Genomic DNA, 13,637 nt, shown 5'->3' on the forward strand with positions numbered 1-13,637 from the left:
ATCAAAAGAAAATTGATGACTATGAGTAAGGTAAGTAAGATATACTCCCTCCTGGATTCAGAGTGATCATCTAATTGAGGCAAATTACCTTCTGCTGGATTTGCTTATAATAGAAAATGTAGCTCCGGAAAAGCTTAATGATACTGAATTGGTACCCTTTTGAACTGAATTATTCCTTCAGAGAGCAAAATGGTCTTCCTGGAAGAGGTAAATTACCTCAAACATACAAGCACTTTACCTCAAAGAAAGAGTACAAATTTGCTCTGGGAACTGCACTCTTCAGTTGCCCATGCCCTCCTGCACACCATTGTAAACCATTTGTCTACTACTACTTATGTACTCCAAAATACAGCTGAAGTGTTTTCCTCCTTAAAGTGGCCATATTGGAATGTTAACTCTCTGAGGACAGGGATCTAGCTGCTCTCAGTGGGAAATTCAGATTGTGGTAATTAAAATAGCATGCTTGTAAAAGGTTTGACATTTGATTAGGGGAAATTTCTTCAGTGCTGTGACTCTAGCACAAATGAGGTGAAAATGGTTGATAATCCTCTCAATGGCAAGGCCTATTTGTGGGAATGGGCCACTGCTGCTGGCTGAATTCACTCTCTGACCTCTTGAAAAATAGCAGTGTAGATCCAGCTAATCCCCTCTGTTAATCTTCTCTGAAACAGTTCTTGTAAATGCTAATGAAGAGCCTCCCTTGATTTCACATATTTTGTGTAGCAGTCCAGCCCTCTGCTCTAAGCACTGTTTTAGGAGCTATGCCTTTTGGCACAGACATGCTGAAATACTCCAATATTGTAGCTTTACTATTTGGACTTTATTTTTCTTGCATCTTAATGTGGTCCTTCTGCATTTTTGAATAAGCCATCCTTAAATCTTTTTTATTGCTGTGATTGTTTTTGCTGCTGCTGTTCAAAAATGGAATTGGCACGGGCCAGATTGAGGAGATATTACTTATATTTATTTCTTTACCACTCAATGTCTACAAGCATTTTATTCTCATCCAATATTCATTCAAAAATTGTTCCGATTAGACCTTGCTTTTTGTTTTTCTACCATGTTTCTAACCTGCCAAAGCTTTGTTTTCTGTCATGTTTGTAATAAATAAAACTTAATTCACTAACAGTTATCAATCTAATGAATGTACCTTGATCATCAATAAGGATGTTAAAGCAAAAGGGGTCTTTTACCAGACTATGTGGAACCTCACTGAAATCCTTTCCTTAGTATTGTGTAATATCTGAAGCTATTCTGGCATGGCTATATACTATAAATATAGTATATAGTCTATATAGCTCTATACTATGAACATATAGACTATATACTATATAGGCTATATACTATCATATATACTATATATATATGGTATATACCACTATATGGACTATATACTATATGCAAGCTACCTGATATTGTTTGAATGAACTCTTTTTATTTTCTTGGTCACCAACAGATGATTCACTGGTAATCATTTCTTTGTCAGACCTTTACAATCTAGTGTTTTTCATGATCCTGGTTTCTTTGACCTGTTGATGTCAAGACTTCTTGTCCACTTCACAACACACTCAACAGAAACCAATCTTCCTCACACACACCCCTCCAACTGTATACAATGGCTTCAGTTCAAAGGGCCGCATTTCATTTAAAGATCAGTGTGTTTCTGTTTGTTTCAACAATCCTGCACATTGGTATCTATAATCTTTGCCACAGCCAAATGTGTATTTCACTTTGTGGGCAACTATTTTGAAATTGTGTAACTGCAGCTTACATTTACTCCTAGAAAATAGAGTTCACTTTTTTCTCCTTTTTGGCCATATAATTTTCAAGAAAGCTTGCCAGATAACAAAACTTGATTTCATTGTACGTCAGACACATTGCCTTCTCTACTGGATTGCATCTTTGAAATGGTAGAGCAATGCAGAAATCTACCATGCACATGTTTAATTCATCGGCTGACCTTTTAAAACGTAGATTTTGTCATTAAACTAAAAGTGATCCAAACCTTGAGATATACAGTACAGCAATATTAGACATATAATAACTCTACACAGGGGTCCATGGTTTAAAAGCATGGTTTTGGTGTTAAATAAATTGATTTCTCTCTCTTTTTCTTTCCAGGTTCTGCTCTACTTTTTGTCCATCTCTCACTCCTGAGAGATGAGGCAAATTAACTCCTTACAGGTAAAGGAAGCAAGAGACTCTAGGAGAAAGGAACGATTTTTCCAAAATAGCTTTGATTGATTGTGAACCTAAGGTCACTAAACTGACTTTGCTGAGGTGGGAATTGTCATAAGTTGTTCTCATCCCCCTGCCCTCCTCCACCTACTTCACTGTCCATCTCCAGCACACACTCAGTCTCTGGCTAAATTCTGCAACTTTACTATTCTTTATTATGCAGAGACTAATTCTGGAACCGTGACCTCCTTGAGAGTTGGGACCAGGTCAATTAATCTCAGTATCCTCAAGGCCTGGCACAGAGTCTGGGACATGTGTGGGCTCACTGAATAAATGTCTGTCGAAGGATTAGTTAAATAATGAATAGGATTTTAAATTTTCTGATGCTCTTATACTTTTCTCCGATCCCAAAACTACAATTAAGGGTGAATAGAGGGCAAAGTCTCCCAATCACGTTGGCCTGAATTCCCTCAACTTTCATTCTGTCGAAATGGTAATCCCATCTTTACTATAGCATTGCTATCTAAATGGAATATGTCTGCATTAACATTTCAATTAAATTAAGTTTAAAATTCCAGACTTCCACTCAATGTACTATGGTCAATAAGTTACTGAAAAACATTCGCAATTGTTTATTGATGCTGGCAGAAAAACAAAGATAAATAGACATACTAAAATTTATAATCATACCTTCTTTTATGGGCTCTACATTTATCTGACAGTATCAATAAATATCCCCCTACAAGTACAATAATATCCAGGGCTCATCAGAAAAAGATTTTTAAAGCATTCTCACATCAACAGGAAATGACAGACACATGTAAGTGAAAACTAACTTTATTAGAAAAGTAATTGCACTGAATTCCTGTAATTGGATGTTTCTAAAAATCACCACAGTTTCAATTACTCAAGGATTGTGATGGAATTTCACCTCGTGAAAATGCAGGGAGTTAACCAAATTATTTATTTCTTTTAAATGGTGGATAACATGAATAAAAGTATTACTATGTTATTTAAATCTAATTTAAAAACATAATTTACATGATGAAAATTGCTTTACTTCTTAATCAGAGTCACTCTGATGGAACTGCTTTAATAAAAGTTACTTTTTTATATATAATTTAGCTTTCCTATTAGAAAATGAATTCTTCTATCTCCAAATTACAAATTGCTGCACACTTTTAACCTTTTCTTCGATCCTAAAGCTTACCTGCGATGGATGCTGCCTGATAACCCCATTGCCTTTAGTTTGCATTTCTTTCCTGCTCAGTTGTCAAACTTGTATTATGCTGGTCCCCGACTTAGCACCATTACTACCCAGTGAGATAGAGCCAGAAGAAAGAGGTGGAACTGAACGTTTTCCAGGCCACTACCCTTCCCATGGCTTCCCATTCATCAGAAGGTACCCAGCCTCCCTCAGCTTCTTTTCCTGCAAATGAAATTCCTTTCTCATCACCAAGGAGAAAGAAGCCAGGGCAGCATGAACAAGATATGCAACCTCAGGGAAAAGAAAGGAGATATGCAAACTAAACAGTCTTTTTATAGGTATCATAGGATCACATCAATTGTTGATACCAACCCCTGACAGGATGAAATTGCATAGATTAGCAGAATCGAGAATTGCAGTTCTATGAATCATTTTAGGTCATAGGATCAAATTGCTGAAAGGTGCCTTAGAGACCATTTTGTCCTACCCTCTCATTTTGTCAATGAGGAAACTGAGGCTTAAGGCATATAAGTGAGTTGCCCAAAGTCACACAGCCCGTAAACGTCGCATCTTGAGCTAGAATCCAGGTTTCTTAACTTCCAGCCTAGGACTTTTCCCACATCACCAACCTGGTTATTATGAGTAAAGCAGAAGGCTTCAGTGCAAGCACTTCATCCTCATCCCCATGGCCCTCGCCAAATCTCACCTCCATATCTGCCCCCCTCTTTTCAATCAATACGTGCTTACATCTGAATGTATTTCTAATGTAAAGCCCTTTTCCCTAAAACTTTTTATTATTTTTTCTATTAATTCCCACCTATCTTAAGTTTTGCCAGCCTCACAGCCCCTCTGTTCCCACAGGTGACAGTCGCCTGATCCATGTCAGGCCAGCTAGTTTAACTGCCCCATAAGACTAACGGAGCTAGTAAAACTCAATACCTAGTGTCAAAATTCACAGTGACCTCTTCAAGGATATTGTTAAAAGAAATGAAAGATGATGCAGCAATTCAGTTAATTAAAAATAGACTTGTAATGAGTCCGAAGGAGAAGTAAGCATTTTCAAACATGGGCATGGTAATATATAGATGCTACAGGACTATATGCAAAACTATTTAATCTTATAAATATGTCATTTTAATTTCAGCTAATGGATATGGACACTTTTAAAAATATAAGGGAACTAGACGTTAATTGATAAATTTTGCCTCACCGAAGTAGGGCACTGCATACAGGAGTCTAGGCACTGTCTTGATTTTACATATTGTGTTAATGAGTATATAAAAGGCCTATTTAGGTTTTCATTTAGATGTTTTATTTAGGATGGAAAATTAGATTATGTGTGCAATAAACTGCCATTGAATTATAATTATACATAAACCATTAGGGTATGAAGTTTTTAAAAGTCTTATCAGATAATGTAAGCAGAATAGTAACAATAAATAATAAAACAATGAGAAGTGGCAATTGCCCTGCATTGTGTATTAAATATATCAAAACTAAATGACTACATAACACTAAGATTGTTAAATCTCTCCCTCTTTCTGCTTTTCTCCTCTCTGTCTCTCCCCTCCTCCCTATCCTTTATCCATCATATTCATTTTCAGAGTGTCTGCCAACCCCATGACCCCATCTTGTAAAATCCCCCAACAGAGATGTGCCCCAGGTGCTGTGTATGTACCATGTAACTGATACCACCTCTCCCTCTGAGTCAAAGATGATTGGACATGTGGAAACATTTGACCTAATCTGGGCTGATTTTTCTTCTGAGCCCTCTCCTAAGCCATAGCTGATCAGATGAAGGTAAACATTTACCTCAAGGTGTACCCATCAGATTCTTCTCCTAGGAATCTGGACTTACGTTGCAGAGATCGTAACTCAGCCTCTGATGTTTGGTTAAACTGAGAACATAGAAATTCAGAGGCTATAAGGAGACCATGTTGTTGTACATGCTGATATCGTGAAAGTTGACCTGGAGAAAGAGGGGGTGAAAGATAGAAAAGCTGCCCAGTTTCTTTACAGCATTCCAGTTACTCATGAAGCCAAAACTGCCCTTTCAAACTTGGGTTTCCTTGAAGATTTCTTACAATAAGTTCCCTTTTTTCACTTACACTTATTTTAGTGTGCTTGTGCTATTTACAACCAAATGCACAATAACTAAGACCCTTTTGCTCTTTTTCCTTTTCTTTCTTTCTTTTTCTCATAAGCATGCAAACAAACTACATCCCCTCATACACACAGACACATATTCACACACACACACACGCCTGTTTAAATTATAAACCAAGAATTCTAGAACTCCATATCCTGGGAGACTTTGAGTTCCTAAACTTTGCCACGTTGTACCCTTATCACTGTTCTTTGCGTCAGCTAAAATGTTTCTTAGCTTAGGGATGAATGTTGGGGATCACCTGTTCTAAAGGGTTTGCAATACATTGTCTTACTTTCTCTCTCCTCATTAAACTCTCCCTTAGTAAGGAATTGCACTTCCAGATTTGGTCTTATTGATATTTCTAATTGTTCACAGAACATAGGTACTTAATGAAATTAATAGCATCCAGTTCCAAAGTGAAGATTGAATAGATACCTTGAAGCTGTGTCTCCTTAGCTACATATGAGTAACAGTGTTGCCATCCATCTTGATGTTTCCAAAATGTAGACAGAGTATTTTAGGAATTAACTCTATGTTACACTTTTTATGCAGATATATAATTATAAAGACTGGATGTGTTATGTGTGTTACAATTTGTATGGCATGTAGACTTGGTAGGGTTGATTTTTTACCATTTTGACAATAGATTTATAAATGATCAAATCCATACATTGTTCAGTTCATCAAAAGTGACTGAAGTACAGTGTCAACTATGCTGCAGTCCATTAATGTTGTTGTTATTGTTTTTGTTGCTTCCAGTAGACATAACTTTTGCTGTGGTTTGTCCTATATAATTTAAAGATATTCACATAATATCATCTCAGAAGACTATTACCTTAAAAGCCTAGGAAAACTAAAGGCTTCACCAAAACAATGTTAAATATTATCAATTTTGACTTTAAAAATATAAAGGATCTAAAGGAGAGGGGTCAATCAATAAACAGGAGGCAAGAGGACTAAAAAGCCTCAGTCGGTATCACTATCATTGATTCCAGGTTTGATTTGGCAAAAAAGATTTGCTGAGCACCTGTAAATAATCTACACATGTGCTATAGTTTGGATATTTTTCCCCTCCAAATTTCATGTTGAAATTTAATCCCCAATGTTGGAGGTGGGGCCTGGTGGGAGGTGTCTGGGTCAGGGGGGCAGATCCCTCATGAATGGCTTGGTGCCCTTCCCATGGTAATGAGTGAGTTCTCTCTCTATTAGTTCACATGAGAGCTAGTAATTAAAAAGAGCCTGGCACCTCCCCTCACTATCTCTTGCTTCCTCTCTTGCCATGTGATCTGTGCACATGCTAGCTCCCCTTCCTCTTCTGCCATGAGTGGAGGCAGCTTGAGGCCCTCACCAAGTGCCCAATTTTGAACCTTCCAACCAACAGAATCATAGGCTAAATAAACCTCTTTTCTTTATACATACATCCCCCAGGCTCAGGTATTTCTTTATAGCAACACTAAATGAACTCAGATGACATGTATTTGTCAGCTGATTACGCATGTAATTCTGCACTTGGCACAGTGAAAGATGCAAAATGTAAAAGATAGAGTATTTGCCCCAAAAAAGTTTAGAATACAGCTGGCTAGAAAGATATATTCAAATTAAACCATATGAGGAAAATTTTCCAAGTGCCAAATTATTGGTAGAGATAATTGGTACAATATAAACCCTAAAAAGGGAAAAAATCATTATGGGTTCAAGTGAGCAGGAGTGAGTTCTAGGTGAAGTGGAACTTGAGTCCACACATTCATTCAACAAATCATTATTGTGCAAGTATTGTGTTCAACTCTGGAGTTGCATCTAAAAGGACAGAGAATAATTTTATTGGCATAGAGAAAGAAGAATAACATTGGTGGAAGAATACACAGCAGAAACAAAGGTACAAACAAGGGAATATGCAGAGCACATTTTAGGGACATTGATTAGATTCATTTGGTTCTTATAGGAGAATCATGAGATATATTTAGAGAAGTTGTTTCAGGCTAGACAAAGAAGATCTTGGAAACCAGGCCAAAGAGTTTGGACTTCAACCTTGAGGACAGTGATAAGCCACTTGAAGGGCAACTACAAACAAAATTCTGAGCACAGAGTTTTAGGAAAATAAACCTGGTGGTGAGGAGATGATTTCAGGTTATAAAGTTGAGATTTAAGACAAAGACTAATTAGATCACTGCAATAATCTGCGAGATGATAAGGGATGGATTAGGAAGCTGGCAGCAGATAGAAATGAGAAGGAAAAAAGTGAGAGGCAGGTGTTCTAGAGGTACGATTGGATGTGAAGGAAAAAAGAGGAGGAAAGTCAAAGATTACAGTGAGGTTAAGGCCTAGATGTCTCAAAGAAACTAATGAATGAGTTCACTTTTGGGTATGTTAAATTGGAAACAATATGAGGTCACCCAAATGAAAGTATCAGAGGGATTAGTGCATGGTGGAGATGCTAGGCTGAGAATACAGAATCCAGGGTCATATACAAAAAATATTGGCTGCTATAGCTGCTCTCAAGAGCTTACAGTCCCAGTAGTATATTACATGCTAAAGTATGCAGTACAGTGCTATAAATGGTTAAAGAGAAATAAACACAAGACAGAACAATCACTAAAGGCTTCCTGAATTAGGCGACACTTGAATATGGGCTAAAGAAGAGCCTGTATGACTTGAGGAGTTTCTCAGCATAATGGTGACATTCACATAAATGATAAATACTTTATTATTTAATTTTAATAAATTAATACTAACAATAATGTCTCTTATGAGTCTTTCCTCAGAATCCTAGACCTTAAAGATGTTGGAGTAATTAAAAGAGACTATGGCAATGAACTTAATGAAAATTAGGCACCAGCCTAAACCACTGGATAGCACTTTTTTTTTTTTAATCCCTTCTCTATTTGGTTTACAAGACTCTGTATCTGGAAAAGCTCTTAGGGTAGCTCTACAAGAAAACACTTAACTCTCCTAGCTTGTGATGTGAGATTAAAGAAAACTTGAGTTGCCTTAAAGGGTGAAATAAGTGACTAGAATAAAATTTTACCTACCTTTTGCAAACATTTTAAAGTGTTTACTCTGCAAAGCACTAGGCTGAGTTGGAAGGAGGGAAAGTACAGGGAAATAAAAATGACAAAGATACAGCCCTTGCCCTCAGAGGAGCTTATTGTCTGGTAGAGACAATCATCCAGACATAGTATAAAGTACATAGGATCAAAAGGGAAGCAAAGGAAGTTCTAAAAGTTGTGAATTGAAACTGTTATGATATGGTGTGGTAGGGTCACTTGTACACCCTTTCCCAGCGACAGAGCTCAGTCAGCACCAATTAGCAAGCCATGTAAAATTGTAACGGGCTTATCCGTTAAAGAAAATCATTTACAAGCTGTACTCTGCATTTGTAACACAGGCATTTATTTCTAAATCAACTACAGTTTGAAGCAAAATGTAAATGAAGATCTTCCTTTATTTTAAAACTTAATTTCTGGTGATGTCATGATTCAAAGCATCAGAAATAGTCTTTGAAATGAAAAAAAGAAGTTTTTTCTTAACTCACATTTTACAACTCTAATATTTCAAGGGAAGACTTGGATGAAAGTAAGAAAGAAAGAGAATTCAGTAGCTTTTTGGCTGGAAAAGTTTGGCACTCTGCCATGACTTGCCTGCTGCAAGAGCCAGAATTTGATTCAGGAGGAGCTGAAAGCTTCTCCATGCTGCTCCGGTGGCCCAGAGATTCTGGCTTTGGACAGCACCATCTGGACCAGTGTGAACGACAAAGTCAAACCTCCCACGTGCATTTGCCTGGCTGGGCAAATCAACTTCAGAGCAAGGGCACAGGCTGCCTCTTGGGCTCCATCAGCTTTCTCCCTTGATGGTGCGGATAGCTCCAAGGTGCCACTGTCATCATGAAGAGAATAAGGCAGCTTTTCCTGTTGCTGTATATTGCAAAGAGTCCAATTGTGAGTTGCTATTTATCCTGTTTTTTGGCAGCTACAGTTACTCAGTTTCCTGTATCATCTTCTCCTCTGTGAATCTAAGCGCTTTCCTTGAATATAAATCCCAACAAGTGTTTTCTTTGGCAATCCCTTATTAGAGGAGGTTTTTCCGGATTGCTTTATAAATGGGGGTGAATGTGGCTAGCCAGCCTGAGCTGAGCTCCACAGACTGTATTATATCTCAAATCTCGCTTATCATGTCAGTGTGTTAGTTATTTTAGTCATGCCTGTTTTTCTGTTTCATTACCCTTGACAAAATTTAAAGTTCTGGGATCACTGCACTAGGTTTTGAAACCAAACGAAGTGGTCACAAGCCTTATAGTAATCTATGCTTCCATGTTCCATATCTCCAAGAAAATCTGAAGACCATCTCTAATGCCACTTTTTTTCCCCCAAAGTGTTTACACCTAAAATCAAGCTGAGAGAGGAAGACACACTGTTGACTGTCCAGTGCAATGAATATCTGCTGCTGATGATTTTTGTGTAATAAAAATACCATTGTCATTTTTTTACTTTGTATCTTAATAGGCAAATACAGATCTATTCCTAAATAAAACAAAGGTGGTGTTGATGATCAAAAGTGACATCAACATGCAAACTGTCAATTTGAATCAATTTCCAAAATACCTGTGCAAACTTCTTAGACCTTGATAATTTCAGCAGAGTAGACTAGTCTAGCTAGTTTGCAGATCCCCTGAAAATGAGCTATACATAAACATTCTGAGGGCCCCAACTTGTCAGCATGTAGGTCAGAGGAAAGCTCTAAGAGGCTTTCTGCCATCGACTTATAAAACTGAATTTAAAAAAACAAAATAAAAGTGCTGCCAGTTGGGTTTTTTAGTTGAGCGGACTTTCCAAAAAGTTGAGATTTCATTTTTAACCCTATCGAGCTCTGTGGCCTAGATTAGGCAAGAATGCTCTAGTCAGTACATACGTGGCTTTAGTAAATAACCACAAAAATTTGGGGATAATGTCAGATATAATCACTTTAAAAGAATGAAGTTAATAAGAACCCACACACAGGTGAAAGTAACCCACTCTGAGTACAGCTTTTAGATGTATTACACACATGGGAAATGCCAAGTCCCTCAGGACTGGAATAGAACTAAAAACAGCTATAATCTCATCAATTGCATTGTAATTTCTCTGAAGAATGTGCCTATACTCTATGGTAGTTGCCTGCATGAAGTCTATAAAAAGCAGAATTGGCTAGAAAGAAATTGCTTGTGTTAACTAACTCTGTCCAGAAAGACAGGCACTATATATTGCAATAATGATAATGATAATTATGGAATCATAAACATTATCATTTATTGATGTCTAAGTGACTTAATATATGTGCAGCACGTAGAATAGTGCCTGGCACAAGTACATGTTGAGTAAGTGTAAGCTATAATTATTATGACACTGTAATAGTATAATAAAGCATTCTACTCACCTCTTTACAAACTTGAGTTTAAAACCAAAATCTAGAGCCAGCCCACAGCCCTACCACTGTCCTCACCAACTTTCTACCCCATCCCCATCACACACTGGCACATACCTATAAAAGCTGGCCTTCCACCAGCCATGGAATTGCACAAGCCAAACCAGGCATCATCTTGTATACACCACTTTCTCCTTCACTCTCCAAATCTAATCCTTCAAGAAGGTTTATTGATTTACTTTGTTAATATGCCTGGCATTTACTAACTTCTCTCTACCTCCATTGACACCACTTAGATCCAAGCCAACATTTTCTCCTTCCTAGACTCCCACAAATGGCCTCCTAACTCAGCTCCTTGTGTACCCCTTTTCCCCCCATTTAAGCAGATTCTCCATAGAGCAGAAAGAGCAATCTTTTCAAAATCCAAATCTGATCACTATCATTCTCTTGAATGGCTTGCTATTGTTCTTACACTATTACTAACAAAATAGTCAACTGGGCCTCCAAGGCCCTGCCTGGTCTGTCCCTTGCCTACCTCTCCAGTCCCAAATTGTACCACTGTCACTCTTGCGCCATGTGCTTCAGCTACACTGGCTTTCTTCCAGTTCATAAAAATGTGTTTAAGGGAAAGGCTTGATCTGGAAAGCCAGGGAAGTCCTTCCAGAGAAAATGAGGTTTGAGCTGAGAGTTGGAGGATAAGCAGGTGTTAAATTGACAATGGGGCATGGGGGGTCATTTGGGGAAGAAGAGGAGACCATTCCAGGAAAAGGGAACAAGTGGAATGAGAAAAGGCCCTGGAGAGGAAATGAGCTGGATGTGTTCCAGAAACAGAAAGAGAGTGTGGCTTAAGGGCACTGGGCAAGCAAAAGAGTAATACAAGTTGAGGGCAGACAGGGAGGTGGAGGTCAGAGTGTGTTGGGCCTGTAGGCCACCGTAAGGCATTTGAAAGTGATAATGAACACATGAATTAAAATATTGGATTTTCATTTTTGTAAACTATAATTTGGATCTTACTTCAAATTTGAAAAGACAAATTTCACCCTTGTTTTAGCCAAATATAAGTTTATGTTCTTCACTAAGTCATCAATGAAATCTGTTGGCCCTGGCTTGGCAGATGAGAGCCAAGGTATGGCAGAGTATAGAGACAGGAATGTGTTGCTGGTGGGATCTCAGGTGCACTGGCACAGCCATGTGAGACGAGCATTTTGCCCACATTGTTTGGTGCAAGCCAACTCTCTCCCTTTTGAATCCAGTAACTATTACTCAACAGTTGAGAGAACAGAATCAACGAACAGCTTGCCTAGATTAACCCATTGAAAGATGCACCAAATTGCTTTTGAAAAATAAAGTAGATTGAGGAGCAACTTGGGAGCATGGAGAAATAAATTATCTTCTTACAACATTACCTGAAAAACATCCTAGCATTTTCCTAAAAGAGCTTTTTGCAACAACAGCTTGCAACAATTTAAAATTTTTCATATATTTAGTCATCAAGAAAGGTATTGTTTTCTATATTTAAAAAGTTGAGAAACCAAGGCACTGCATTGTTATGTGGCATATGCAAGTCGCTCTTAACAGAACACGAAATAGAATTGAGGTTTCTTGATATCTAACCTACCTTAATTCACCTTTATCGTGTGAAATTCCTTGAGGGCATGGGTGCTAATCCCATTGCCATTAGTATTAATATATACCACAGAGCATTCCACATGCTCTATAAATATTTGTTAAATGACTTAGTAAACCACTCTGCTCCAGCTCAGAAATGCCATTTGCTCTTCATTCATTGTCTGGAGTTTCTTCCAACTACCAATAGAGAGCAATATAGAACTTGCCAATATCAGTGCCTTGGAAACTGAATATATAGCAATTTGGCTGGTTACATTGTCCCAGTTACACTTTAGAAAATAAGTTTCTTTTTAAACATCTGTTTGCTCAAAACTCTTGGGTTTTGTTAATGGTAGTATTTAAAGAAAATTATTTTTAGTTGACATTTTCCATTTTAACAAGGAATGAACAAACCATGTGTTGTACTACTGTGTCTTTGCACTCATGTGAGGGAGGTCGTGGGCTCTGGTGTCTGCTGGTGAAGTGGGTGCCTGGATTAATCTTAGCTGGGCTGCTCACACCCTTCCAAATCTTCACATTCCACTAAGCTTCCAGGCGACAAAGTAAGAGTGGCCTCACTATATCCCACGTTGGAACCTACCTTGCTTACTTCAAAGAGCAGATTTCCTGACTGTCCAAAGAATATCATCTACATATCTTCTAGTCTATGGATCCCCATGTGAAATTTATATCATTGACCCATCATTCAAATGCAGATTCAGTGTTTATTGAACTCATCAATGTGCTAAGCACTGTGCCAGGCACTTTTACATACTTGGTCTTATCTAATCCTCTCTGCAACTTTGTGAAATAGGTTCTTTTATTCTATATCACAAATGAGTAAACTGAGGCTCAAAGGAGGTATATAACTTGCACATAGTCATACAAAGGGACATTCCAAGCTTCTGGAATTAGTGTTGCCTTGACAACTATATCATTCTTCTAAAACAAAGTTTGTTTTATTCATTTTATGTTAACAAAACCAATGCATATTCATGACAGAAATATCTCAGCATAGAAACAAGAAAAAGGAAAAGGAGAAAAAAAGGTTAAAAGCAACTACAATAAAAACTATTTAGAAACAATTACTGGTAATAC

Source organism: Eulemur rufifrons, chromosome 30, assembly GCF_041146395.1.
Source record: "Eulemur rufifrons isolate Redbay chromosome 30, OSU_ERuf_1, whole genome shotgun sequence".
NCBI lineage: Eukaryota > Metazoa > Chordata > Mammalia > Primates > Lemuridae > Eulemur > Eulemur rufifrons.